This window comes from Chlorocebus sabaeus, chromosome 20 (assembly GCF_047675955.1).
Source record: "Chlorocebus sabaeus isolate Y175 chromosome 20, mChlSab1.0.hap1, whole genome shotgun sequence".
Lineage (NCBI taxonomy): Eukaryota > Metazoa > Chordata > Mammalia > Primates > Cercopithecidae > Chlorocebus > Chlorocebus sabaeus.
In genome coordinates, this window is record NC_132923.1 from 62010836 (window position 1) to 62036380 (window position 25545).

At 36.2% G+C, this 25545-nt stretch overlaps 1 long non-coding RNA gene across 3 annotated transcripts; it reads left to right on the plus strand.

Annotated features, from left to right (window-relative positions):
• The first annotated feature begins 655 nt into the window (after positions 1–655).
• LOC140709224 (uncharacterized) lies at positions 656–20861 on the plus strand. 3 transcript variants are annotated; one of them, XR_012089626.1, is made up of 4 exons: positions 656–6462; positions 12066–12783; positions 16329–16478; positions 19943–20861. It is a non-coding gene; the product is annotated as an uncharacterized lncRNA (long non-coding RNA). The 3 variants fall into 3 exon arrangements; XR_012089627.1 differs by having other exon boundaries at positions 12724–12783; XR_012089625.1 differs by lacking the exon at positions 16329–16478 and having other exon boundaries at positions 12724–12783.
• Positions 20862–25545: the final 4684 nt, after the last annotated feature.

A 25545-nucleotide genomic window follows, 5' to 3' on the forward strand; every position in this document is an offset into this window, starting at 1 on the left:
TAGTTCACCACCAACTTTATTTAATTCTGTGCTCTGCGAACTCTGGAATAAATGCTGATGACTGAGTGGCTCATGGGAGTAAATACTTATGTTTATGCAACCTACTTATTTCTATTCACTACGGAAATATAGTTCTTTTGGTGCTCCTTTTAGTTGTAACAGATTTGAAAATAAAGTTTCACTTATTTACCTATTTTACATGTATCATAGTATTTTGTGATTAAAAGAAAATGCATTCATCTTCTAATCTGAAGTATAGAAAAAATAAGTTTTGACATATTTCACAGGTCAAGAGACTTTACTCTCAACACTAGCCTTGAGATTATACTTACCTCTCTAAAAAGTAAGTCATTTGCTATAGTATGTATGTAAAGTCATTCAACTTAAAATTATTACATTTGGTCTTGGCCAAAGAAAGGTAGGTTAAGCGATAGGCAGTAAAAGCTGAATAAAGGCACGTTGATTCTCACAGCATCTTTCAAAGTAAAATTTTGCTCTTGATTTTAAAAGCCACTTCTTCTTAGATTACTCAGATGTCGAGTAAGTACATACAATGTTCCAAATTACTTATTTTCTGTTTAGTGGATAGTCTTTATGCCCATCTCATTTCAAAATTAATCATGTATTTGAAATAAATAAAGATAAACTCTATACATCTAAGTACTTGTAGCAAACAGTATATGTTCTGCTTACCTCTACCCCTTCTTCGTAAATTGAAGGAAGTCACTCTCTATCCACATCTACTGCTGGCATCCTGCCCTTTCTAATACTGAATAGATTACTTTACTCATGGGGCATGTCCTTTTCTCTCTCTTTTCCAATCAGTGTCTGATTGGCTTCCTGGTAACCTTATTCCTGAATGTGTACAGCTAAAATGAAGACCTACAATTTCCTTCTTCTAGCCAAGTTTTATTAAAAAAACTAGAACTTAGAAAAAGCTTACTTTCTTTCCTAAACAGTAAGGAAAAATGAGTACTCTTCTAGCAAAATAATGATATCTTCTGTTTTATTTGCACTTTATTTGTCTTCCAGGAGTTCCTACATTTAGAATTTTCTGCTTGTACCCGATTATTTTATGTCACCTATAACACGCTAGTGGCTGCTTGGCTTCTCTTTTCTTCATGAGTTTTGAGATGACCTGGAGAGATTATTGTGGTATAGCAGTGAGTGGAACAGCCATTCTTTGGCCTACCTGAAATGAAAAGCAAGTATACAGAAACATTTCTATTTCTTCAGCAGGAAGCAAAGATAGAGGGTTCTGCTTTTCACTTATCACTAGTCAAAAAGAATTACAATTCTCAGGAGCAAATTGAAAAGTTAGGGGGAAAATATTTTCAAGAGTACAAGTTCTCCAGGTTTTGAAGGGATTGAACACAACAGATCTAATGGATGTATCAACATTGACATTTGTGAAAATGTGCATGAAGAAATATGCATTGATTTTAAATGGCATGCCACAAAAGCCTGAAAAATAATGCATGATTTTCCATCTTCTAACTTAGATGGAAAAACATGTGTTTTGCTCACAATTTTGTCTAAGGGAAATGTGAACTCCCAGCCAATTGCATTCACATGCAGGCCCTTCTTCTGAGATTGCTTTCAAATGTAAGCATAACATATGTTGTTCTGTTAGGAAAATAAATGAATAAAGTTAACTTTTACAATGTAAATTCCTAATATATAGGATTATGGGAGTCGTGTTGTTTAAAACAATGTTTAGTTTTCCCTCTAGGCAGATTCACGGGGGTGGGGATGAAGGGTGAGCAATTTTAACCCTTGTATGGTTTATGTTACCCCATAGTGCCTGCATATGTGTCAGAACAACTTTTCTCTGATACAGCATAGAGAGTCAAGCTCAATAACCACTTGAAGAAGAAAAATAGGCCAATGGCACATGTGTTGACAGATGTGTCTTACCCAGTGGAAGGGAGATAGAGGAAATTAGATGATGAATTTTAAGAACTGAAGCATATACTGTAGTTTTTAGAAATCGCCAAAGATTGTGTTCTTGAAACCACCAAATATGAGTTGGCTGCCTTTAGTAACGTGGAAAAGCCCTTAGAGTCTAAATGGATGAGGTCTGAAATTGCTCCCATGATGAACTGCTAACCAATTTGTCTCAACTGGTGCTTGAATACAGAATTTAAAATGAAGGTCTTCTGGACTGCATTGCAGCCTGCAGAAAAGCACTGAATGATTTATTCTCACTCATTTTCTCCACTTTCCATGCTAAAATATTTTTACATGGTCAATAAATTATGGAGGCTGACACTAACAGGATGAACAATGGATAAAATTATGTGAGCCTGAATATTTATAAGAATGTGAAATTGAAATTTTACTTTTTTTAAACTAGCTCGGGACTTGTGGGATCTGTTAAATGAAGGCATCTAATTTACTTAATTCAGATTAATTTAGTAAGGAGTCTTGGAAACTGATGAATCATGGGTTATTAATAAAGGAAAAGAGGGTGCTTAATACTTAGGACATTTTAGTAAAAGAAGGTGACATGTTTGGAATGAGTAAGGTACTTTCACTCCTTTTTGGGGAAGCCTTTGGTATTGATACTGAATTTGATCCTGACCTAGAGCAATATATGAGTTCTGATTTGCCAATAATATATATTTGTCATGTAAAGGATCAGGTTAGCATCTGGCAGAGGTTGCTTAGGACCAGAGGAGAAGACTAACGTTGCAAGCTGTCCCAACACTAGGGGCATATTCTAATAAAAAAGGAAAGGAAATTCAATTCAGGAATAGTTAGTTATACATTAGAGAAAAGCTAAAATGTTCTACTTGGAGAAGGTTGTATGACTCACTTCTGAGAAAAAAAAAACTCCACGTATTTTGAGAAATCAAAATATTACAAAAGAACCATTAAGAAATAATCCAGGCAGATAGGGAACAACAGTACTGGCAACTAACATTTTCAGCTTGTAATATAACATCGTTTGTACAACTTTTACTTCATTTACATTTCAAGACTATATTATGAAGACAGGCATGTCTTAGGTTCTTTTTAGTTTTTGGCTATGAACTCTGTCTTGCATTTACAATAATAATATCAAATATATATTAAGCCTCTGCAGGACACAAATCTCCATCCTAAGTCTTTGAGCATGTGTCAGGCAGGCAATTAAAAAAATAGCAAGTATTCCATGGTGTATATGTGCCACATTTTCTTAATCCAGTCTGTCACTGATGGACATGACGAGTTGATGGGTGCAGCACACCAACATGGCACAAGTATACATATGTAACAAACCTGCACGTTATGCACATATACCCTAGAACTTAAAGTGTAATAATAATAAAAAAAAATACAACGAGGTATCAGCTCACAGCTGTGGGAATGGCTATTATCTAACAGACACAAGATAAGTGTTAGCGAGGATGTGGAGAAAGGGAGCCTTTGCACACCGTTGGTGGCAATGTAAATTGGTATATCCATTATGGAAAACAAGATGGAGTTTCCTCAAAAAACTAAAAATAGAACTACTATATGATCCCAGTAATCTCATTTCCGGGTGCATAACCAAAAGAATTAAAATCAGTATCAAGCCAGACACAGTGGCTCACATCTGTAATCCTAGCACTCTGGGAGGCCGAGGCAGGCGGATCATTGAGGTCAGAGTTTGAAACCAGCCTGACCAAGATGGTGAAACCCCGTCTCTACTAAAAATACAAAAATTAGCTGGGCATGGTGGTGCACACCTGTAATCCCAACTACTTGGGAGGCGGAGGCAGGAGAATTGCTTGAGCCTGGGAGGCAGAGGTTGCCATGAGCCAAGATCACGCTGCTGCACTCCAGCCTGGGTAACAGAGCAAAGACTCCGTTTCAAAAAAATAATAATAAAAATTAAAAAAAAAAAGAAAGAGAACATTTTTGCTAAATGCTTTATACTATATTGCTTTATACCTGGATTTTGCGCAATCAGCAGTCTTCAAGTTTTATGTGTTTTTCATGCCTGAAGAGGGAAATATATTTTCTGGAATCCATTAGGATCTAAATATTTGACTTTCTTTTCTAGATGCCAACTTCCTGAGCTCAAAGGTACTGACATGACAAGCACATGGAATGTATGAAATGCTTGTGACCTCATGAACATTGAAATGAGAGATGATGAAGTTTATTTTTAGCAGAGTGTTTAGAGGAGTCCCATGGGCTAATTTTCTCTTAGGGCTTTATATAACAGTTGAAGATGTGCTAATAGGGAACACTGCCAAAGTCTATGATTATTGCTATTTAGCAATTTAAGAGCTTTAAGCACCATCCAAAAATATTTATTAAGTGCATGTATCTTCAGGGCCAGGCTGTCTGAGTGCTGGACAAGCTTTGTAGATCTAAAAACTGAATAATTTCAGCCTTCAGCACATGAAGAGGGATGAGGGCCATTATTCCCTATGCTCCACTGAGCAGAAGACAGCATGATTTGCTTAGTTCTTTTCACAAAAAGTATCAGAGTTTTGAAAAGTTACAATTCTGCTTTTGCTACTCATATTAACTTATTATTTGCTGTATATTACACATAAAAATTGAGAAATGAAAAATAACCTGGGTAGTTCAATGAGTGTGGCAAGATATTCTGTATCAATGTAGTACAAACCTCCTTCTTTGCTCCCTAAAAGCTGTTTGGTGGGTTGTGCTGGGTTTTATGGATTTTTTTTACTTTTCATTTTTCTACTTCCTTGTGTGCTGTAGGGATCTACCCTATCTGGGCAGATTCTATTTTGACCTTTTTTCTTTTCTTTTTTTTTTTTTTTTTAATCATAATGGGATAGAAATTTCAGGACAGGATCTCAAAAGACAGACTGGCCAAAGGATTTTATTGCTCTTAATTTGTTATTAAATTTAATGCCCTGCAATATCCAGATGCGATCCATGTTTCTCCTAGTTCTCTGCAAAAATGTGGAAATCCTCAATCATTGAAATGACCTGAAGCTCCAAAGGTGGTCAAATTCACTGATTCTGAGGATGGGGACAAAAGGTATTTGCACTTGTAGGATAGCCATACTCCTGTAGAGATTGTCAAGTGACCTGTCCAAGAAGGAGTGGGATGTTCTGATCACTCTGTTACTTTTTCTAAAGAAAAATGTGAGTCTGTGGAGAAAGCTGATTATAACCTCTTTTGCCTTATTTAGACAAAGGAGAGATTTATTCCTCCTCTGTTCATATTTAAGAACACATTATGGTTTGAATAAACATTTGTGTCCCTGCAAAATTCATATGTTGAATTCCTAACCCCAAAGGTGATGTCATAGTAGATGGGGTCTTCGGAAGGTAATTATTTCATGAAGGTGGAGCCCTCATGAATGGGATTAGTGCCCTTATAAAAGGGATCCCAGAGTGCTGTCTTCCTCTTTCTTTGCACCATGTGAAGATACAAAGGTAAGTCACTGCCTGCAACTCAAAAGAGGGTCCTCACCAGAACCCGACAATGCTGTCACCCTGATCTCAGACTTATAGCCTCCAGAACTGTAACAAATAAATGTTTTTTTATTCAAGCTATGCAGTCTACGGTATTCTGATTTAGCAGCTTGAAATGAGATGTAACTGAAAAAGCCAAGCAAACAAAATTTATAGGCAAAGGGCTTTGAGAAAGGAACCTCAAGTATCTCTTACTTTCTCCTATGTAAATAAGCATTTTAAATTTAGGAAAAGGGTGCCATGATACCAATATGCCCTTAGAATATTGATCATAATCTAATTAGACTATGTATTGCCATGAGAAGGAAAAGTCGTTATGTAGGTGTGCCAGAGGTTTAAGCATTGAAGTCTTCCATATGCTTAATCTTACAGGTGTTGTAGCTAAAGTTCAAATGAGTTCTAATGTCCAACAACAATCAGTAAAAAAGTGGATTGTCCTAACTTTGACATTTATTTTCTTTATCTAAGAATTTAATTATCCTAAAATAGAGATCATTAACACAACACATACTGAAAAAAAAATTAGCCAACAATTAGTAATGTGAACAAAACATAAGTACAAGCATACATTATTATTTTGCTATACTCAACTGCTAATACTTAGTATTGCATAGAATAAAAACAAAAGCCATTAATTCAAATAATTACATTGGAAAATTTTTATGAAGATTAAATAAAATGTTTCTGTAATGCCTTGCACAGTGCTTGACATATGTAGGTGCTGAATGAATCTTTAATATAATTTTTTTTGTAAAAGTTATTAATCATCTATTAATATGTAGCAATGAAGGTAACTGTCAATCATCATTTTGTCCAGCATATCCATGCTGTATACATTACACTGATTAATGTATGTATACATTAGTCATTGACATTGTCTTCTTCTGACATCCAGCCATCAACATTGTCATGGCCCAGTGATCCAGGATCACCCAAAGCAGATGATCCTCCTTTTTGACATATCATCAGAAGGCCAGTAGTAACCTAATGCTATGTCACAACACCTGCGTCATTCACCTCATTTCGTCTAACTAGGTAGGCATTTTGTCATCTCACGTCATCGCAAGAAGACGGGTGCGTATAGCACCCTTTGGGACAAAGAAAGACCTCCTTCACATGACTTTTGTTGTAATTATTTTGTTATTATTACTTATTGTTAATCCCTTAACTGTGCTTAATTTATAAATTGAACTTTACCATAGATATGTATATATAGGCAAAAATCACAGTATGTATAGAATTCTGTACCATCTGCATTTTCAGGCATCTGCTGGGGGTCTGGGAATATAAGCACCATGGTTAGAGGGGAACCACTCTTGGTGTGTCATTTGGGAAAAATTACCTTATTTCTCAGTGCCTGTTTCATTTTTCATACAATAAGGATAATAATAATTACTTTATAAGGTCCCAGTGAGCATTAAAATATATAAAGCATGTATATCAAAGTGTTTGTGCATGTGTTTGTGTGTGTGTGTGTGTTTCACTTTATTATGCTTCACAGATATTGCATTTTTGTTTTTTTAAAATGTATTTTATTTTAAGTTCTGGGGTACATGTGCAGGATGTGTAGGTTTGTTACATATGTAAACGTGTGCCATGGTGGTTTGCTGCACCAGTAAACTCACCACCTAGGTACTAAGCCCCACGTGCATTAGTTATTTATCCTGATGTTGTTCCTCCCCCACCTCCACTCCCAGTGTATGTTTAAAACGTTAAATAATACACAATTCTAACTGAGTTATTTTAAGTGATGCTTACATAAGGATAGAAAAAATCAAACAGCATAGAAAAGTACAAAATAAAAGGTAAAAGCCTACCCATCATTCTCAATAATTCCAAATGACACCTCTCTTAACTATGGAAATAGATATCTATTTGGTTAATATTGCCTGATATATATACGGAGATAAGAGAAGGATGTTTGAATGGATGGATGGAAAAATACACAGATAGAATAAAAAATCTGGATCTAGAACTAGATGTACCATATGACCCAGCCATCCCATTACTGGGTATATACCCAAAGGATTATAAATTATGCTGCTATAAGGACACATGCACACGTATGTTTATTGCAGCACTATTCACAATAGCAAAGACTTGGAATCAACCCAAATGTCCATCAGTGACAGATTGGATTAAGAAAATGTGGCACATATACACCATGGAATACTATGCAGCCATAAAAAAGGATGAGTTTGTGTCCTTTGTAGGGACATGGATGCAGCTGGAAACCATCATTCTTAGCAAACTATCACAAGAACAGAAAACCAAATACTGCATGTTCTCACTCATAGGTGGGAACTGAACAATGAGATCACTTGGACTCGGGAAGGGGAACATCACACACCGGGGCCTATCATGGGGAGGGGGGAGGGGGGAGGGATTGCATTGGGAGTTATACCTGATGTAAATGACGAGTTGATGGGTGCAGCACACCAACATGGCACAAGTATACATATGTAGCAAACCTGCACGTTGTGCACATGTACCCTACAACTTGAAGTTTAATAATAATAAATAAATTTTAAAAAAAAAATCACAAAAAAAAAAATAGGATCATACTCTTAAATTGTTCAAACTGGATATGGAATCTCTAATTTAAAATTAAACACCTTTTTGTTATAGAGAGACAAAAGCTGAGTGAGTTGATTAGCTATTAAAAACTTTATGGATACCCCTGTAGTTTTAAATAGTTCATTTTAGGTTAAATAATATGGAGTTCTAGAGTTAGTGATGGTTCTCAGAATTTATATAAGCTTAAGAAAATAAATAGAATCAATAAGGGTTTAGATGAACTTATGGATCATGAATCTATAGCAGTGAATAAAGGAAATTGGGGATATTTATTGATTTATTTACTTCTGAGATAAAATAACTTGCCATTATGGAAAACATACATTGGTTCCATTGCAAATTTAAATAAGAATTTAATAGGGATTAAACAATAGGACATTTATGATGTCAAAACTATACAGAGATATTAAACTTCTCAATGTATTTTATTCTCAAGTAGAAAGTCATGCAAGTTTTGCAGTGATCTTGAGAAACTGTGCAAAATAATTAAATGAGCACTGAAATAAGAGTCAGCTGACCTGACTTCCAGTTTTAGGTAAACAAATCCCTGAATTCATCACTGATGCTTTCTCAGCAGAACTTCATCTTTAATTAGTAATGAGACCAAGGCACTTCTAAGACTCTGGTAGCCCTTACAGAAGAAATCACACCTCTCACCTTTCTTGCTCCAAGAATGACTGCATAGTTAACAGGCCCAGATTATAAAGCATGGTTCTAAACCCAGTCGCATTTTCAAAAGTGACCAAATGCCCCAATATACTTACTATAGTCACTTTTTGATTATCCATTTTAACAGACAGGAAAAGAAAGGAAAACAATCTTTTTAAAGCAGATGAGCCTTAAAAATATATTTGGCTTGAGATAACATCATGTTTAGTAATATTTTTATAAGAATTTTTTTCTCCATGTTATATTTTACTTTGACTAATGTAACAATTGGTAGATATTTCCTAAGAACACAATTTCACATTTGGAGAAGAGAGTCTTAGAATCGACTTGGTATGAAATGTTTTCTATTTGCTGTTAATAATTCCAAGAGAGAATAATCTGCATCTGCATAAAATGAATAAGGATACCTACACTTTCAGCAATTTTTGGTGGTCTAAAGGATGTTTTTAAAGGATGTGTGCAATTCTTGGATACTCCTCCTGGCTAGAGGTGGAGTCTATGCCTTCTCCTATTCAACCTGAGTAGGACTTAGTACTTAGTGACTTAGTGAAACAGAGGTGATGCTGTGTGATTTCAGAGGTTCAGTTAGGAAAGGATATGTATCATTCACAAGTTGTTCTCAGGATAAGAACAGCTTGTGTTTAAGCCACCATGTGTGCAATCTGGGTATCTCAACATTGCCTTGTAGAGATCCTACGTAGAGCAATAACATGTGGAGAGAGACAAATAGCCCCAGCTCCTCCAGCCCCTGGATGTTTGAGCCTTTTCAGCTCAGGCACCAGACAGGTTACTAAGGAAGCTTTAAAGGTGACCCTAGCCCTAGCCACTGTCCAGCTTAAACTCATGAGACAACCTGAACAGAACCTGCCTATCTGGGTCTTATCAAAACTCCAATTCATTGTGAACAGAAATAATAGTTATTGTTTTAAGTCATTATTTTTGGTAAGTCATTATGAAATAGATAGCTAGAACACACTTTCAAAATCATTTCATCCCCGAAATTTCCCTGAGAGGGCAAACTTATATTCTTGTTTCACAAATAAGGAAACTGAGACAGAAAAATTAAATAGGTGAACTAGACTAGTCCAAGTTCCTCTTTTTACCAGTGTGGAAAATGAGGACCAGAGAGGTAAGATGACTTGCAAAAGCCATAAAGCCTGTCAGTGGAAAAGCTGAGCCTTTTTCCAACCCTCTTTTCAGTAATTAGCTATATACATGTCCCCTGCTCCATTATGGCGACACTCACTTTTCATTAAAATAAGTGGAAGTGTCTAGGATCATTTTTATATTTAGGTCAAATTGTCCTTGCATCAGTAGAAATAGTGGAAAGAGCACTGGCCTTTTCAAATCAATTTGCTGGCTGTGTGTTCATGGTTAAACTATTTAACCACTCTGAACCCCATTTCTATCATCTCTGAAGCATGGATAAGAGTGCTAACTCTGGGGCAGTGTTAGGAAAACAAGATACATAAGGACTCTAAATTGCCTGGCATAATATAAGTCCTCAATAGATGTATCTTTAGAAAGTCTCTTGTAAAGTAACATTTTAGTACCATCGTTATTATTTTAATTGGTTTCCCTAGGGCCTAAAATGTTAAAAGTGATAATATTATAGTATAATAATACTAGCAACTATGATTTAGCTTATTTGATCCTCACAGCATGTGGAATAATGTTTTTAACTTTTCTTAGATGAGGAAACAGTCATGGAGGAATGGTTAAGTAATGTGCCAGTGTTACTTGGGATTTGAATCTTGGCAGACCAGGAGGGGAGAAAAATCATTTTTTAGCACAGTGGTAAAAAAAAGAAAACATATTCTGTTACTATTTGACCTCCCTTTCAGGCCCTATAGGGAATAAAACCAAGTGTAATATGCCTGATAACGGCCAAATCTTCTACCAAGCCAGATGATTTCCCAATCATTGTGGAAAGTGAATCAAATTCTGTGTAATTGTATGTAACATTAATGTTGCTTAAGATAAGGTCTTTCTGGAATGTCAGGGATTTATTGTCTAGGGTCTTCAGTGTAATTTTCATGTTCCAGATAAGGGCTCCTAACCTGAAATGCGTATGCTCTAAATGAAGCTATGAAGTGTATTTGCAAACTGAAGCATGAGACACCACTATTAAGAACTATTTCAGGCTCAGAGTGAACCTGAAATGAATGTTTATTTGCATTGCGCTATAATTTTTAGATTCATGATTCAACAGTTTTGAAGTAAATTGTCTTTATTGTAATGTTACAGCTATCTGTACATGTGGATCACATTACTTATTAAAAAAATTCTTGGGGCTTTTACATTATAGAAAGCCTTGCCATTGGCCAATAATCCCCTTATTCTTTAAAAATGTAATATGCTTATTACATTATATAATTTTCTAGTGTGAGAGTATCTTGTAAATTTCCATGTTGTCACAAAATTATTCTAATAGCCCTGATCATTTCTCTTGGCAACCCATTTAGGACTGCTCACTGGGGAAGAGTCTGGGGAAATACCTCAGATGTTAAAGCTCAAAGGCACATTGTAACTGCCGGTCTTCATTTCCTTAGAATTCAGACTGTTAACAAAAGTCTGAAAAGCTAATGTTCTCTACTTTCTCTCCTGTCCTCCATAAACTTCTTCAAACTCTTCCTTTTCATTCCCTGCAACTTACATAGTCAAATGAGAATGTCTTGCTTAACTAGTGGAGTGATGCATATGCTTTTAATTCAGGAGAGGGAGGCTGACAATTTAGCATGTTTATGAATCAAGACCAGACTTGCACTTCACTAGAAACAGTTTGTGCTTACATATTATTGGAGGATGCTGGAAAGCTAAGTGTCCACTCTAAAATTTTTCCCAATTTTGATATGTCTAGAATTTTACTAATGGAGATGATTTCTTACAGTTATAATAACACAAACCCAAAGAAATGATGGATAAAATATACAATTAAGCAAACAAGAAAAGGCACATAGATGTGCTGGAATTAAAAGTGAACAGTAACCATCGTGATAGTAATGTGAGCTCTTGAAACCATGGATCAGGAGGACGTAGCACCTAAACAGAAGTTCTAAAATCCTCTCATGAAAAAAATTTTTTTTTAAAGTAAATCACATCAAGAAATAATCCATGAAAAACTAGAGAAATAACACAATCAAAAAGAGAATGTGTTCCCTCAAAAACCTGAAAAGACAGAACTACCCAAAAGATCCTATAAAGCAAACATATTTAAAGTAGAGACATAAAATAAGGAAATAAAATTTTTTTAATGAAATGATAAGACCCTGTAAGAAAACAGTAACAGTTATTTGAAAAAGTATATTTTAGAAATAAAAAATAGTTACTGAAATTTAAGCCCATGACCATCCTATGTGGCAAGTACTGTAATCATTCCCTCCATTTAACAGATAAAGAAACTGAGATTCTGGCAGGGCATGGCGGCTCACGCCTGTAATCCCAGCACTTTGGGAAGCTGAGGAGGGTGGATCACCTGAAGTCGGGAGTTCAAGACCAGCCTGACCAATATGGAGAAACCCCATCTCTACTAAAAATACAAAAATTATCCAGGCATCGTGGCACATGCCTGTAATCCCAGCTACTTGAGAGGCTGAGGCAGGAGAATTGCTTGAACACAGGAGGCGGAGGTTGTGGTGAGCTGAGATCGTGTCATTGCACTCCAGTCTGGGCAAAAAGAGCGAAATTCCATCTCAAAAAAAAAAAACAAAAAAACAAAAAACTCAGGTTCGGAAGATTAAATAATTTGCCCAAGTTCACATAGCTTGTAAATGCTGGAGCTGGACTTGAACCCATGTCTCTGACTCCAAAGTTTGTACTTTTAACTATTATGCTGTAATTATTAATGAAAGTATGACTCTCATAACCATAATAAAGGTAGATATACACATATATCTTTATAGGTTACCAATGTAAACATCTATGTAAGCAAACACAGAGATACAGTAATGTTAATAGTGGTGAATTATAAGAGTTGATTTACTTCTAATCTTCTCTGTATCCAGAATTTTTTTATGCTGTGGACTGAATGTTTGTCTCCCCTCTCCCCAGATCCCTATGTTGAAACCTAATCTCCAATGTGATGGTATTTGGAAGTGAGACATTTTGGAGGTAAGTAAAAAAACATGAAGATGGGACCCACATGAATGGAACTAGTGTCCTTATGAGGGCATGTAATTGCCTTCTCCGCTATGTGATGATATGAGAAGAGAGCCATCTGTAAACCAGGAGAAAGCCTTCACCAAGAACCCAACCATGCTGGCACCTTGCTCTTGGATTTCAAGCTCCAAGAACTGTGGGAAACAAATGTTTGCTTAAGCGCACATCTTATAATATTTTAGCAGCCCAAAGCTAAAACACTTTACTTAAAACATAATAATATAAAAATAAATCATCACATCTTATGACTTCCTTTGCTGAATAATTGGATGAAGTAAAGAATGAAAAAGCAAAACAAAACCAGACACAATGAAGAGGATAAAAGGCAGTTTGAATTCTGCTGAAGACAGAATGTGTGATATGAAAAGTAGATCTGAGAAATTACCTATAATACAATGAAAAGAAATCTTATACATTCAGTTTCTAGTGGTTGCTCTCATATTTTAAACGTCCATACTTGGTTTTACATAATCTAGTTACTCAGTATCTTTAGGCTCTTCCCAAGCAACACAATGATATTCCAATTTTTAACTCTGAACATCTGTTTGAAATACAATTTTTGCTAGTATTTCATTTCCAACTTCTGTGTGTTCCCCCATCTTTATTATTATTTATATTGTCCTATATATTCAATGTTTGTTTAGAGTTATCCATTGCTTTTTATATCTCCAGCTTCCATCTTTTGAAAATACACTGTAATAGTATTCCATAACAGTATAAGAAATTAACAGAAACTTGGTAGTTTACAACAACATACAGGCAAACCTTTTTTTGTTTTGTTTTGTTTTTTGTTTTGTTTTGAGATAGAGTCTCACTCTGTCACCCAGGCTGGAGTGCAGTGGCACAATCTCAGCTCACTGCCACCTGAGTTTAAGCAATTCTCCTGCCTCAGCCTCCCGAGTAGTTGGGACTACAGTTGTGTACCACCATGCCCAGCTAATTTTTATATATTTTTTAGTAGAGACAGAGTTTCACCATGTTGGCCAGGCTGGTCTTGAACTCCTGACCTCAAGTGATCTACCTGCCTTGGCCTCCCAAAGTGCTGGGATTGCAGGCATGAGCCACTGATCCCGGCCACCTTCTTTTATTGTACCTCACTTTATTGTGCTTTGCAGATAATTGTGTTTTTTACAAATTAAAGGTTTGTGGCATACCTGTGTTGATCAAGTCTGTTGGCACCATTTTTCCACTAGCACGTGCTAACTGTATGTACACCACATTTTTGTAATTCTCACAATATTTCAAACTTTTTCATTATTATATCTGTTATGGTGATCTGTGATGAGTGATTTATGGTGTTACTAGTTACTATTGTAATTGTTTGGGAGTACCACACACTGTGTCTATAAAAGGAAGAACTTAATTGATAAATGTGTGCATTCTGACTGCTCCACTGACCAACAATTCCCCTGCCTCTCTCCCTCTCCTCAGGTCTCCCTATTCCCTGAGAAACAACAATATTAAAATTAGGCCAGTTAATAATCCCACAATAGCCTCTAAGTGATCAAGAAAAAGAAAGAGTTGCGAGTTTCCCACTTTAAATCAAAAGCTAATTAGCTTAGTGAAGAAAGCATGTCAAAAGCTGAGAGAGGCCAAATTGTATGGCCTCTTGTGCCAAACAGTTAACCAAGTTGTGAATGTGAAGGAAAAGTTCTTGAAGGAAATTAAAAGTCCTACTCCACCAAACACACAAATGATAAGAAAGTGAAACAGCTTATTGCTGATAGGGAGAACATTTTAGTGGATGGAGATCAAATTAGCCACTACATTCCCCTAAGCCAAAACTGAATCTAGAGCAAGGTCCTAACTCTCTTCAATTTTATAAAGGCTGAGAGAGGTGAGGAAGCTGCCAAAGAAAAGTTTGAAGCAAGCAGAGGCTGCTCATGAGGTTTAAAGAGAAAACAGAAGTTACAAAACTGCAAGGTGAAGCAGCAAGTGCTGATATAGAAGCTGCAGCAAGTTACCTAGAAGATCTAGCTAAGAAAACTGTTGAAGGCAACTCCACTAAGCAATAGATTTTCATATATGAAACAGCCTTATACTGGAAAAAGATGCCCTCGATGCCTGAATCCAAAGTTTCAAAGGACAGGCCAACTCTCTTGTTAGTGGCTAATTCAACTGGTGACTTTAAGTTGATGCCAGTGGTTATTTACCATTCTAAAAATGCTAGGCCCCTTAATAATTTGTGCTAAATCTATTCTGCCTTTGCTCTGTAAATAGAACAATTAAGTCTGGATGACAGCGCATTTATTTGCAGCATGGTTTGTTGAATATATGCAGCTCACTGCTGAGACCTACTGCTCAGAGAAAAAGATTTCTTTCAAAATATTATTGCTCATTGACACTCAGCTAGTCACCCAAAAGTTGTGATGGAGATGTACAAGGAGATGACTCTTGTTTTCCTACCTGCTAATATAACATCCATTCTGCAGCCCATGGATCAAGGAGTAATTTGAAAACTTTCTGGTAAAGGATGACTTTGAGATGTTTAAGACTTCAGTGGAGGAAGTAACTGCAGTTGTGGTAGAAATAGCAAGAGAACTATAATTACAAGTGGAACTTGAAGATGTGGCTGAATTACTGCAGTCTCATGAAACTTGAACTGATAATGAGTTGCTTCTTATAGATGAGCAAAAAAAGTGGTTTTTTGAGTCATCCATGAAGGTTGGAATCAAACTCTTCCAAACTCCTGTTAATGTTTGTATTTTGACTTCCTTTCATGAACATGAATGTTCTTAATGGCACCTAGAATGATGAATCTTTCCAGAAGATTTTCAATTTACTTTGCCCAAACCCATCATAGGAATCACTATTTATGGCTGCTATAGTTTTATGAAATGTAATTTTTAAGCAACAAGATTTCAAGCTCAAAATTATTCCTTGATCTATGGGCTGCAGAATGGATGTAGTGTATGCAGGCAGTCTGTTCCTGGTGAAGATGCTGTAAACATTGCTGAGATGACAACAACAACAACAAAAATTAGAACGTTTACATAAACTTGATGGATAAAGCAGTGGCAGGGTTTGACTCCAATTATGAAAGTTCTATTGTGTCTAAAATGCCATCAAAGCATATCTCATGCTACAGAGAAATCTTTCATGAAAGGGTCAACCAATGCAATAAACTTTGATATTGTATTATTTTAAGAAATTGGCACAGCCACCCTAACCTTCCGTAGCCATCACCCTGATCAGTTAGCAGCCATCAGCATTAAGACAAGACCCTCTGCCAGCAAAAGGATTGTAATTCACTGATGACTCAGATGATTGTTTGCATTTTTTATCAATAAAGTATTTTTAAATTAAGATAGGTAGATTGTTTTATATATAATGACGTTGCACACTTAATAGACTACAGTGTAGTGTAAACATAACTTTTATATGTAGTATAAAACAGAAAAAGTTGTGTGACTCGCTTTATTGCAATATTTGCTTTACTTTGGTGGACTAGAATGGAACCTGCAATATATCCAAGGTATGCCTGTACATCTTTTCAGTTATCTCTCAGTTTCTGTGGATCAAGAGTCCAGACACAGGTGGAAACTTGGACCTCTGCTCAGCTTTTCAAAAGGTTGAAATCAGGTTGTCAGCCAGCCTGCATTGCTTCCTGAAGGCTCTGGGAAATAATATGCTTCCAAGGTTATTAGGTATGTTGGTGACTACAGTTCTTTGTAGTCATAGGATTTAGGATCCCATTCTGTTGGTGACTATTGGCTTGGGTCTACACTCTCAGCTCCTAGAAGCTGCCCACTTTCTTGCTATGTAACCTCCTTCAACTACCCTCACACTTTGAGTCTCTCTGACTTTCCCTGTCTCTAATCCCTAAGCCCAGATCTAAAGGACTGGTATGATAATCTCCTTAAAACCAGTTGATTTGGGGACATCAATACATCAGCAAAATCCCTTCACAACAGCACCCCAATTAATGTTTGAATAACTAGTAGAAGGTATGTTTACAATAGTTACAGGTAAGCATCATGGGTGCCATTTCAGGATTCTGCCTACCACATAAAATGTTAACTTATTTTTTAAATAGAGAAACTATAAAGAGTAAACTCTCTCAGTATTTTATTGTCTTAAAATTTTTGAATGGCTACACTCTTAAATGGTTGTTAAGCTTGACTGAGGATTCTATATTGACAGTACAGTAATCCCCCCTTATTTGTGGGGGAAGCATTCCAGTTCTTCCAGTGGATGCTTGAAACTATGGAGAGTACCAAATCCTGTATATGCCATGTTTTTCCTATACATACATAACTCTGGTAAACTTTCATTTATGAATTAGGCACGTTAAGGGATTAACAACAATAACCAATAATAAAATAGAACAATTATAACAATATGCCAGCATCACTACTCTTGTGATTTGCAGCCATAAGTGAAATAAGGGTTACTTGCACACAAGCACTGAGATGCTACAACAGTCAATCTCATAACCAATATGGCTAATAAGAGACTAATAGGTGGATTGTGCATGTAGTATGGATATGCTGAACAAAAGGATGATTCACATCTCGCCTGGGCAAGACAGAGTGGGATGGTGAGACATTTCTTCATGTTGCTCAGAAAGGTGCCCAATTTGAAATTTAACATTTTTTTTTCTAAAATTTTCCATTTAGTCTGTTTGAACTGCAGTTGACTGCAGGTAACAAAATGTGGAAAGCAAAACCATAGATAAGGGGGGACTACAGTAAACTCTCGGCTTTAAAATATTCCATTGTCTTCTGGATTCTATTGTTGTTGTCCATAAACGTGCTGTATGTTGGATTCTCAAACTTCGTAGCAAATCTGTCTTTTTTTACCTTGTTTTTGTTCTTTAAGTTTTCTTTATGTTTGATGTTCTGCAATTTCACTAAGGTATATCTAGTGTGGATTTAGTTTTATTTATTCTGTTTGTTGTACATCCTGAATCTAAGAATTTTTGTCTTAATAATTTTGCAAAATTCTCAGCCACTATCTATTTGAAAATTACTCCTTTTCTGTTTTTTTTTTTTTTTTTGAAACATCTGTTAAACCTATGTTGTACCTTCTCATTAGATCTTTCATGCCTTTTAATTTTGCTTTAAAAATGTCCATTTCTTTATATTGCTAGGTTGGATTCTGAATAATTTTCCAGACACATTTTCTAGTATATTAATTCTCTGTTCAGCTGCATTTAATGTGTTTTTAATTCATCCATTAACTTCTGAATTTCAATGACATTGTCTATCATTTCTGGATGTTCTCTTTAGTTCTTTTACAAATCTGCCTGGTTTTGTTGTTGTTGTTTTCTTTTTATGTTGTCATTTGTTTATTTATACTTTAATTTACTTAAAATACTATTTTATCATAATTTGGCAACTAACATAGTAATAAGTGTTTCAGGTAAGAATCATCAAGAGATCCTAAAACTAATGAGTAGAAGTTTGATAGGAAATAAAATATGTACATAGTCTCAAAGTATCTCTCCACATGAAATTTATTAATTACAAAGGAGAAATAGTAAGTTTGTGCTGAAGAAACCTGACACACATTTCTTAACCAAGTGCTCAAAGTTAATCTCCCACAGTAAAAGGGCAAATAGACATCATTTGCCTTTGATATGATGCACTGAGAAGAACACAATATTATTCTTGCCAAAAATACCTAACTTGAATCTACTCATGAGGAAATTTGAGAAAACCAAATTAGGAGATATAGTACAAAATAACTTGCCTCTATTCTTCAAAAATATCAAAGTCATAAATGACAAAGACTGAAGAAGGATTTTAGATTGAAGGAGACAAAAGAGACATAGCAACTAAAAGCAATGTATGGTCCTGAATTGGGCCTTAAACTAGACAAACATTTTTTTCTTTTACTTTAAGGTATGTTCAATGGACAAGTGACAAAATTTAAATAAGTTCTGTAGATTAGATAATAGAGCTATATCAATGTTTATTTCCTGATATTATAATTATATACAGTGATTATATAAGAAAATAGCCTTATTTTATGAAATACATACTGAGGTATTTAGTATTAATGTGCATTACATCTATAACTTACTCAAATGATTCAGAAAAATATCTGTATATATATGATAGAATGCTTATGTTAAACATTGGGAAAATCTAGATTAAAGGTATATATTACTTCATTATTTTTACAACTTTTCTGTAAGTCTGAAAAATTTTTGAAACATCAAAAATAATGAGTTTTATAGGTTCTATCATATTATATTATCTAATCAGCTGTTTGTAGCACTAATAATGAATTGTGTACTCTTTGATTTTAACATTTGGAACTGTGAACTGATCTTTAGTGGGGCTTTAACTGTCAGACTCAGTACACCTGAATTGACAGCTTTTTGTGTTGGTTTCTTCTAGGAAATCTAGGGATAATATTGGCCTAAGAACAAATTTGGCGTCATTTGTTTTGGCTTAGGGTTTCCCACAATACAAAGTGGTAAAAATTTGAGACCAAAGTGCACATGATTTTCAGTTCTGTGGTTATAAAGTCTTAAGGGAGACTTTCGTCCACTTATAGACAAGTTCTTTGTTATCTCCTTGCCAGCGAGCAGATTTTCCTTCCTTCTTTTTTTTTCACCCTGTCATTCACTGATGCTGTAGCTCTTTGACTTTTACTATAGTTCTCACTCCCTCCCACATGTGGGCCTAATATCTCAAATTTGTGTGTGAATGTCAAAAACACTTTCTGAAATTATCAATATGCTGTCTCCTCCCTCCTAACCTCATCCCAGTGACAGTTACCACAGATTGGGTTTATATTCTTACCATTCTATCTTTTAGTTACCATCTCACATCTGACCTTTGGGGATTTTGCTTACTTTCTTAAGAACTCAGATACACATTTATTTATTATATTTTCATCAAACAGTTCTTGGCATTTCCAGAATAACTTTTAGGCAATAATTTTCCTTATTTCCAGAACTGAAGCTAACACATAAAAAGATTTAAAAAATGTGTAAGCAGTTAAGATATTTGGAGGATAGAATAAGAAAGGCCAATATATGCCTATAGAACTTCCAGAAGGATATATTAAAAAGAATGGTGAGAGGTACTATTTGAAGAATTTTGTAGAGATTGAATAGCACATGCTAATCCAAAGTATTTATTCTTTTTCATTTAAGGCTTTCTTCACTATCAATTGCTATTTCCCTTTTGAGGACAAAGTGCTATCAATCGATCATAATGTAATATATATTACCTACTGCTATGGTTTGGATGTTTGTCCCCACCGAGTCTCATACTGAAATTAAATTCCTATATGAACAGACACTTCTCAAAAGAAGACATTTATGCAGCCAACAGACACATGAAAAAGTGCTCATCATCACTGTTCATCAGAGAAATGCAAATCAAAACCACAATGAGATACCATCTCATACCAGTTAGAATGGTGATCATTAAAAAGTCAGGAGACAACAGGTGCTGGAGACAATGTGAAGAAATAGGAACACTTTTACATTGTTGGTGGGACTGTAAACTAGTTCAACCATTGTGGAAGACAGTGTGACGATTCCTCAAGGATCTAGAACTAGAAATACCATTTGACCCAGCTATCCCATTACTGGGTATATACCCATAGGATTATAAATCATGCTGCTACAAAGACACATGCACACGTATGTTTATTGCAGCACTATTCACAATAGCAAAGACTTGGAATCAACCCAAATGTCCATCAGTGACAGACTGGATTAAGAAAATGTGGCACATATACACCATGGAATTCTATGCAGCCATAAATAAGGATGAGTTCGTGTCCTTTGTAGGGACATGAATGCAGCTGGAAACCATCATTCTCCACAAACTATCACAAGAACAGAAAAACAAACGCTGCATGTTCTCACTCATCGGTCAGAATTGAACAATGAGATCACTTGGACACAGGGTGAGGAACATCATACACCAGGGCCTGTCATGGGGTGGGGCATCGGGGAGGGATAGCATTAGAAGAAATACCTAATGTAAATGATGAGTTAATGGGTGCAGCAAACCAACGTGGCACATATATACATATGTAACAAACCTGCACGTTGTGCACATGTACCCTAAAACTTAAAGTGTAATAATAAAAACAACAAAAAAAGAAATTAAATTCCTGGTGTGGTGGTATTGGGAGGTGGGGCTTAGTGGGAGGTGTTTGGGTCTTGGGAGCAGATCCTTCATGAATAGATTAATGCCCTCCATCATGTGTAAGTGAGGGCTCACTCTATTAAGCTCCCAAAAGAGCTGATTATTTTAAAAAAGAACCTGGACCTCACCCATCCCTTGCTTTCTGTCTCACCGTGTGATCTCTGCACATATCAGCTCCTCTTTGCCTTTTATTGTGAGTGGAAGCAGCTTGAGGCCCCTACCAGATACAAGTATGGGTGCTATGCTTCTTGCATAGTCTGCAAAACCACATGCCAAATAAACTTATTTGCTTTGTAAATTACCCAGCCATAGATATTTCCTTAGAGCAACATAAAACAGACCAAGACACCTACTGATTCAGAGCACAGGATTTAGAGTTATATATACTTGATTTTGAGATCTTGAGCCATCATTCACCTTGAAGATATGAAATGTTGAAGCTGAAATAGTTGGGAGAGAGGATTACTATGGAGAAAGCGATTCCACTCCTGTGAGATAAAAGGGGTGCTTTTTTCCCCCTTAAGCTAAGAAAGAAAGCTTCACAGGAATTATTTGCAGGACTTGTCGTGTAATCCTGGATCCTTGAAGCAAGGGAAGGCAAAAGAAACTAGAGACAGATTGTCCCAAAACAATAGAGCAAAAGAAAGAGGGTTACCTTAGGAATGAAAATCTTATCCATCAACAGCATGCTGAGACAAGGATGCAATAGTTTTTTTCAGAGGCTAAATAAGAGCCGTGTGAGAGAGAGGTGATGGGAACTACTTTAAATTCCACCCCACCCCCCCACCACTTCAAGAAACAGCCTGAATACAAGGTGTGACCCCAGGTAGGGAGTTGACTGCCACATGGTCAGAGGCTGAGGGAAGAATTGAAAGCAGCTAGCAAGCAAGAAGTAAGTATCAAGGGAGTTGTGATTAGAGGAATCCAGTTGGGATATCATTAAGAAACTCACCAAAGCATCCCACAAGAGGAAGAATCAGCTTTGGAACACTGCCATACTCAGGGGCTTCCAGCAGAGATTATATCCATGCCACTCAAGTAACACTCAAGTGTTGCATGCCTCTCTTCCTCACTCTCCATCTCCAAGCCTGACAGAACTCAGATATCTAAGTCCTAAAAACAGGAAGAAGAGGATGAGGAAAAATAGACAGAGAAAAGGAAGAAGTGAAATGTCCTCTTCCCTCATTCTGTATTTCCAGGCTTAAAGCAATATCAAGGTGAGAGGTGGTGGTAGTGGTAAGAATAAGGAGCAGGGATTATTACATTCTTAGCCCTGTAATGAGACTATGGGTACACATAGAAGTGAGTGGAGCACTTCTGTTAACTGAGCATAATAAAAAGACTTTGAAACCTGCCAAGATTTCATTGAGCAGTGAGGAAGAAATAGGTCAAAGAGTACAGTTGAAGAGACACAGTGAAAAAGAATCGTATTTGGTTTTGGTTTTTCTGCTTGTATTTGTTTCGGTTCAGATCATTCAATGTCCAGGTTTCATCTCCAACTTGTGCAAGGTCATGTGGTGGTTAATTGGCAGAACTGAAATTGAAATTCAGAGACTGTTTACACTATATGATAATGGCTTTCTTTAAAAAGAAGAATTTTTGGTACTTATTTGCATAATCAGAAAGCTTAGTTTCATCTCTGGATAATTTTTGGCCCAAAAGATAAACACATGCGAAGTGCTTGATCCACAAAATGTTCTCTCCAAGGACACCCAAGCCTTGGCTGACTTGAGTATGGAGTTTCCCCGGACATGAGGCTAAGATCGAGACGTCAGGATTTCCCTGGTGAGCCAATATTCACCAAGAGAGCAGATGGTTTTCAAAGTAAAACCTAGAGAGAGAGTTCCCAAAGGACACTGGATCTGAGGATTTTTGGCAGAGAAGAGGTTGTTTCACCAGTAGATTGGAAACAAATCACACCCCCCATCATTCCCAGTCTGATTCCCTTCATACACATGCTTGTAGGGTATATTCTCCACAATGACAACACACAGCAGTGTTCACCACTAAAGGATAATCATATCTTCCTGCTGAACGCAGTGGGCTTTTCAAACAGATTATGAGGAGCCTGCGTTTTGTCGATAAACCTCTAGTAAGACTCAGAAGAAAACCAGAACACAGAGTTGGGATTTGAAACCATAGCCTGGCTAGTGACAGGAACCAGGCCTGGAGCGTCAATGTGGAGGGCAAGGAAGGGGGAGTGGGAACCAGGTGCAGCACAGGAAGGGGATTTCATGCAGAATCTGCTTTCAGTTCTGCATCACTTGGAAAATCACTCTTACTGGAAACCATGCTAACGAATGGCAATCAAAGCACACGTGGTGTACTCCTAAAATACAGGAGTTGCTTCCCAGAGCCAGTGGCCCAACTATTTGCATGACATTTGGGTTTTAATGTAGTATGGCTTCATTGTGTTATGAGGGGTGTGATACCAGGCGTAAATTGGATGTGTTTCCTACAGGAAATTTGCAACCTGAGCAGTGCTCACTCTAAAGTTCTGAAAACCGGTACTTCGGCTCCCTTCAAACAACCTTTCTGAAGTAGAATAGAAAACAATATTGACAGGAGGCTTTGAAGTTGGATTTATTGTTCCCATCTACTTTACAATAAAAGTTACCTTTCTGCCTCACTTTTACAAAAAGGAAAACTTTGAGGAAATTTCAATTTACTTTAATATTTGAGAAGGAAGAATGTAAAACTGATAGTATTAGCCAGAGTTCTTTATGTTTGAAATTTTAAAATATTCTTTAAGAACACATTATAATTATTCATTAATGGTAGCCTATATTTCTTGAACATAATTAGGGGTTCAATGGATAACTTAAATATGGATAAAAATATAAATATAAAATATATTTAATAGTAATTATTAAATATATAATTAAATATAAAATAACATAGATTATCTATGATATAATATTAATTATCTTATGCAATATTAATTATATTAACTATTTACATATTAATTATTATATATCAATAATTAATGTAGTGTATTAGTTATTAATTTTATAATATTAATAACCATTACATAAGCTATGTGATAGATATAACTATATAACAATGTATAATTATTATACAATATTATTAATACAATTATGTAAATATAATTATACTAAATTTTATTTATTTATTTATTTATTATTATACATTAAGTTCTAGGGTACATGTGCACAACGTGCAGGTTTGTTACATATGTATACATGTGCCATGTTGGTGTGCTGCACCCATTAACTCGTCATTTACATTAGGTATATCTCCTAATGCTATCCCTCCCCTCTTCCCCCTCCCCACAATAGGCCCCGGTGTATGACGTTCCCTTTCCTGTGTCCAAGTGATCTCATTGTTCAATTCCCACCTATGAGTGAGAACATGCGGTGTTTGGTTTTCTGTTCTTGTGATAGTTTGCTGAGAATGGTGGTTTCCAGCTACATCCATGTCCCTACAAAAGACATGAACTCATCCTTTTTTATGGCTGCTTAGTATTCCATGGTGTATATGTGCCACATTTTCTTAATCCAGTCTGTCACTGATGGACATTTGGGTTGATTCCAAGTCTTTGCTATTGTGAATAGTGCCGCAATAAACATACGTGTGCATGTGTCTTTATAGCAGCATGATTTATAATCCTTTGGGAATACACCCAGTAATGGGATGGCTGGGTCAAATGGTATTTCTAGTTCTAGATCCTTGAGGAATCGCCACACTGTCTTCCACAATGGTTGAACTAGTTTACACTCCCACCAATAGTGTAAAAGTGTTCCTATTTCTCCACATCCTCTCCATCACCTGTTGTTTCCTGACTTTTTAATGATTGCCATTCTAACTGGTGTGAGATGGTATCTCATTGTGGTTTTGATTTGCATTTCTCTGATGGCCAGTGATGATGAGCATTTTTTCATGTGTCTGTTGGCTGTATGAATGTCTTTTTTTGAGAAGTGTCTGCTCATATCCTTTGCCCGCTTTTTGATGGGGTTGTTTGTTTTTTACTTGTAAATTTGTTTGAGTTCTTTGTAGGTTCTGGATATTAGCCCTTTGTCAGATGAGTAGATTGCAAACATTTTCTCCCATTCTGTAGGTTGCCCGTTCACTCTGATGGTCGTTTCTTTTGCTGTGCAGAAGCTCTTTAGTTTAATGAGATCCCATTTGTCAATTTTGGCTTTTGTTGCTGTTGCTTTTGGTGTTTTAGACAGGAAGTCCTTGTCCATGCCTGTGTCCTGAATGGTATTACCTAGGATTTCTTTTAGGGTTTTTATGGTTTTAGGTCTAACATTTAAGTCTCTAATCCATCTTGAATTAATTTTTGTATAAGGAGTAAGGAAAGAATCCAGTTTCAGCTTTCTACTTATGGCTAGCCAATTTCCCCAGCACCATTTATTAAATAGGGAATCCTTTCCCCATTTCTTGTTTCTCTCAGGTTTGTCAAAGATCAGATGGCTGTAGATGTGTGGTATTATTTCTGAGGACTCTGTTCTGTTCCATTGGTCTATATCTCTGTTTTGGTACCAGTACCATGCTGTTTTGGTTACTGTAGCCTTGTAGTATAGTTTGAAGGCAGGTAGCATGATGCCTCCAGCTTTGTTCTTTTGGCTTA